This window comes from Manis pentadactyla, chromosome 9 (assembly GCF_030020395.1).
Source record: "Manis pentadactyla isolate mManPen7 chromosome 9, mManPen7.hap1, whole genome shotgun sequence".
Classification (NCBI taxonomy): Eukaryota; Metazoa; Chordata; class Mammalia; order Pholidota; family Manidae; genus Manis; species Manis pentadactyla.
In genome coordinates, this window is record NC_080027.1 from 18,352,086 (window position 1) to 18,357,491 (window position 5,406).

At 35.6% G+C, this 5,406-nt stretch overlaps 1 pseudogene; it reads left to right on the forward strand.

Moving 5' to 3' along the window:
* The first annotated feature begins 358 nt into the window (after positions 1-358).
* LOC118909732 (olfactory receptor 5B17-like) lies at positions 359-1,349 on the forward strand (annotated as a pseudogene).
* Positions 1,350-5,406: the final 4,057 nt, after the last annotated feature.

Genomic DNA, 5,406 nt, shown 5'->3' on the forward strand with positions numbered 1-5,406 from the left:
AGAACTGTAAGCTGTTAGACTCAAAAAATCTGATTTAGGAGATGGATTCATTCCAGACATGTAACTGTGGACAACTCCTTAGCCTTTCCTACAACTGAGTTTACACACAAACAAAACCAAAAGTTGGCAAGGTGATCCATAAGGACCCTTTCCAAAAGTCTGCTGCCGTACAGATAAGTCATTACTGAATTGTGTTGTAACATCCATGCAATAGAAGTGGAGGATGTTGGAGAAACAATTATTCTTTAATAAAATAATGCTTGTACATTTCAATTTCTGGGCAACACTTCTTTGTTCCTTACTCTGTTCCCTTACTTCTGGTTGCTACAGAGCATCTGGTGATTCTCAAATCATGTCCATGAAGAATAACACAGAGGCGAAAGAATTCACCCTTCTAGGACTGACCAGCGCCCAGAACTGCAGATTCCACTCTTCACAATGCTCCCCCTCCTCCACCTCGTCACTCTGGCTGGGAACCTGGGGATGATCCTGTTGATCCTGCGGGACTCTCGGCTCCACACCCCCATGTCTTTGTTCCTTGGTGACCTGTCTCTGGGGGACTTTGGTTCCTCCTCAGCTGTCACTCCTACAGTCATGGCTGGGCTCCTTACAGGAGACAAGGTCCTCCCCTACAGGGCATGTGCAGCTCAGATGTCCTTTTATGTGGTCTTTGCCACTGTGGGAAGTTACCTCTTGGCCTCAGTGACCTATGACCACTGTGCAGCAGTGTGTAAGCCCCTCCATTACCCCACCACCATGACCACAGGTGTGTGTGCTTGTCTGGCCATCGGCTCCTATGTCATACTTTTCTGACTGTTGTTACTGACATTGGAGACACCTTCTCTTTCTTTCTGTATGTCTAATGTGGTTCATCACTTTTTCTGTGATATTCCAGCAGTCCTGACTTGCTCAGATAAAGACATTCATGAGCTGATTCTTGTTCTTACTTCAAACTTTAATATCTTTTTTGGACTTCTTGTTATCTTGATTTCCTACTTGTTCATATTTACCACTGATTTCCAAATGCTCTCCAGTGAGGGATACCATAAGGCTTTATTTACCTGTGCTTCTCACCTTTTTGCAGTTTGTATATTTTATGGGTCAAATATACTGTGGTCTCCAAACTGTCACCATCATGTACTTACAGCCAACATCCAGTCCTTTCATGGACAAAGACAAAATGGCATCTGTATTCTATACAATACTCATCCCATGCTAAACCCAATGGTCTATATCCTGAGGAATAAAATGTCAAGAAAGCACTCAACAATGTTGTTGAGAAGTCAAGATATTCTCTGGTTGAGTCAATCAGCGATGTAGAATCCACAAAAGTTATATCATCCCTCTGAGATCTACTCCATGCCGTAACTCAATGTTCATGGCCATATAAGTGGTAGAAGATAAAAATTTGTCTAATCTTATTTATTTCTTTAGTTTTGGAACAGGTTCAAGCATCCAAAATGCCAAAAAATATAACTATTTTTAATAAAATTTGTTTAATGAAATATATGTGGTTTGGGACACATTTTATCCAAATTATTGATGTGTGGTTTTCTTGCACATTTTATCCGATTTATTATGTTATTTTGCATAAATAATTGCAGCATCCCAACAAAGTAATGCATCCATCATTAGTGGGTATTATGATAGGATAGTGCATGTTGATGTGACAATTTCTAAAAGCTAAATAGCCATATTAGATTAAAAATTGGGAGCATATTGTCAGTTTTTACCTTAACCTTATGACTACCAACGTTGCACATTACATAAAATATAATGCATCAATTTTAGTTGTGCTAGTTTTTTTTTAGCAGAAATGCTATGAAATGATTAGGAACACGTTTTAGTTGGGCTATATCCTGTCATCATTCTCCTACCCATTCACCTTACTTCATTCATGCTTATCTTTATTTGCATTAGTCTAATCTTTGCCTTTGTGGTCAATTATTTCCTCCTTTTGTTGTTCAATTTCTCTCTGCCTCTCCCTTTTTATGTTGAATTTATATAACAAAATTCACAAAAATGTACAATTCAGTAGTATTTGGTACATTCACACTATTGTGCAGCCATGTCATCTAATTCCAAAAGATGTTTTTCACTCACAAAGAAGATCCTGTACCTAGTCCCTGGCACTGGAACCAAATATCTGCCTTCAATCTCTAAGGATTCACCTATTCTTGATACATGTAAATAGAAGCATACATGACCTTCTATGTCTGACTTCTTTTAACTAGTTTAATGTTTTTGAGACTCATCCATGTTGTAGCATGTATCAACACTTCACTTCTTTTATTGGATGAATAATAGACCATTCTATGTACATATTACATTTTGTTCATCCATTCTCAACTGATTGACACTTGGATTGTTTTCACCTTTTGGCAGTTGTTAATAATGCAACATGAACACTTGTATTCATGGACAGGTATTGCTGGAGGATGTGTTTTCATTCTTTGGGTATATCACTAGGAGTAGAATTCTATATATGGTAATTCTATATTTAACTTTGAAGACCACCAAACCATTTTCCATAGCAACTGTCCAGTTTTACTTTCTCACCACCAATGTACAAGGGTTTCAATCTATCCACGTCCTCGCCATGATCTGTTAATTTCCATTTTATTTTTTTTAATTGAAGTGCTGTTGATGCACAGTCTCTTGTTGGTTTCAATTATACAGCACAGTGGTTCAACAGCTACCCATATTTTAAAATCCTCACCCCCTCTAGTGCAGTTACTATCAATGTAGAAAGATGTTACAAAATCATTGACTGTATTTACCATGCTGTACTAACATTCCTCTGACCAAATTATACTGTGATTGCAAATTATTGTGCCCCTTTTTCTCCTCACCTTCCCCCGTCACAAACACACATTCTCCAATCCCTCATACCGAGTTATACGAGTACCTTATATATTCTATATATTAAGCCATCATATACTTTGCCCATTTTTAAATTGGATTTTTTTCCTATTTATTGCATTACAGGAGTTCTTTATACATTTTGGATATTTACCCCTTATCAGATATGTGGTTTGCAAGTTTTGTGTCCCATTTTTTGGTTGAATTTTTATTTTGTTGAATGTTTCTTTTGTTGCGCAGAAATTTTCAGTTTGATATAATAACACTTGTTCATTTTTGCTTCTGCTGCTTGTGCCTAGCTGTCATATCCAAAAAATCGTTGACCAGCTTTTCCACTATGTTTTCTTATAGGAGTTTTATGGACTAAGATCATACATTTAAGCCTTTAATCCATTTTTAAGTTAATTTTTATAAGTGATGTAAGATGGAGGTCTACTTTCACTCTTTGCATATGAATACCCAATTGTCCCACATCTTTTATGGCAGAGATTATCTTTTAGTCTTTGAGTATTATTGGCTTCCTTTTCAAACATTAGTTAACTGTATATGTGGCATATATGGCAGTTCATTTCTGGACACTGGATTCTGTCCCCTTCATCACTGTATGCATCTTTATGCCAGTACCATACTGTTTTGATTAGTATAACTTTGTAATATAGTTTAAATCAAGAAGTTTGATGTCTCCACCTTGCATATTCAGTCTCAAATTACTTTGGATAGACAGGATCATTTACAGCTGCAAATGAATTTTAATGTTGTTTCTCTATTTCTTTAAAAAATGCAATTGGAATTTGATAGGACTTGCATTGCTTCTGTAGATGGCTTGAAGAATATGGCTATATCAAATTGTAACAGCTATAAATAAATTTTTTTAAATGATGAGAAGTATAGCAAACAACTCATGGAATTTACCAAACTCTTGGGTTCTATGTATGGTTATTTTCTTGTTCTCTGCATGACCTTGATCAAATTGTTATTGTCACAAATCTTGATACACTTAGTACCCATTAATATAGGTTTATAATTATTGTTTCATACATGGTGTTTAAAATTAGATAGCAGCAATAGGAATTACTAACCAAAAATACAAAAATACCTGCTTTTGTATTTACCTATGCAGTTACCTGTCTGCCCTTCCCCTTACTTCTCCCACTCCTAGAACTCCCATTTTGCACATGCTGGCACATGTGATGTCATCCAACTGGTCTCTTAGACTCTTTTCAGCTTTTCTTCATTCTTTATGTTTCTTACATTGGAGTACCTCATCTGAGTCATTAAACTCACTGGTTCTCTCTTCACAAATCAGTGTTGAATTCCTCTAATTTCTCATTTCACTTATTGTGCTTTTCAGATCCAGGAATGCTACCTGGCTCCTTATTAAAATATTTTCTCTCTTCATTGTTTAATCAGTAAAAATTCATGTGCCTAGTTTTTTTTTTCATTTCCTTTCAATATTCCTTTTACCCTTTAAAAATATTTAAGCTAGTTTATTTAAAATCTTTGTTTTATAAAAATAATACCTGACAAGTAGTGACTCTATAGGATCTTACTACGCTGATGGACAGTGACTGTAATGGGGTATGTGGGGGGGACTTGATAATGGGGGAAATTAAGTAACTACAATGTTGCTCATATAATTGTGTATTAATGACACCAAAAAAATGTAAAAATAAATAAATAAGAGAGAAAAAATATCAGAGCATTCTCTGCGAGAATTTCTGTCAATTTCTCTTTTTCCCCGATGAATGGTATATACTTTATTGTTTCTTTGCACGTCCTTAAATTTGGTTGTAAACTGAGCATTTTGAATATTGTAGGTTGATAACTATGGAAATCAGATTCTACCCTGTTCCCAAGCTTTTTTTTCTTATGCTTGTTATTTGTTGTAGCTGTTTGTTTAGTGAGTTTTGAAAATATTTTTAAAGCAGATGGAATGCTTGAATACCACTATTTTGACGATTCATCCTATATCAATGTTTATGAATAATGAGTTATTAATATATAACCTTACAGAAACCTGATATGTGCTAGAAATTTTCTATGCTTTGCATATATGTGACCTGATAATCTTGACAGTCTTATAAGGATGGCATGATATGATTATCTCCCTCCTCACAAATGAGAAGCTGAAGTTTCATTAGGTTAAATTAGTGATTTGCTTTGAGACCAAGCCACTTTAGTGTACAGAACAAACAAATAACTGCTACACATGCCTGCAGTGAGAACAGTGTGATAATTCTGTTTGGGACTGTGGGCTCGGAGGAGACCATGTAGTGGAAGGAATGGATCTACCTCCTTTTCTGGAACAATAAAACACTTCCAGGCTATAATTATGGTGATAAGGCAAGTAGAATAAAAAAAAATAGCTAAACACAATTATGGAAATATCTCTGAGAAAGAGCAGAAATAGAAATAAAATGACAACTCGATTAAATTTTTAGAATTTGAATTACCAGTGCTGCAAAGATGCAAAAAAACTGGAAGGTGTTTGCTGTTGGGAATGCAAGCCAGTAGAGCCACTTCCTTTAAAAGTTTTGGCAGTAT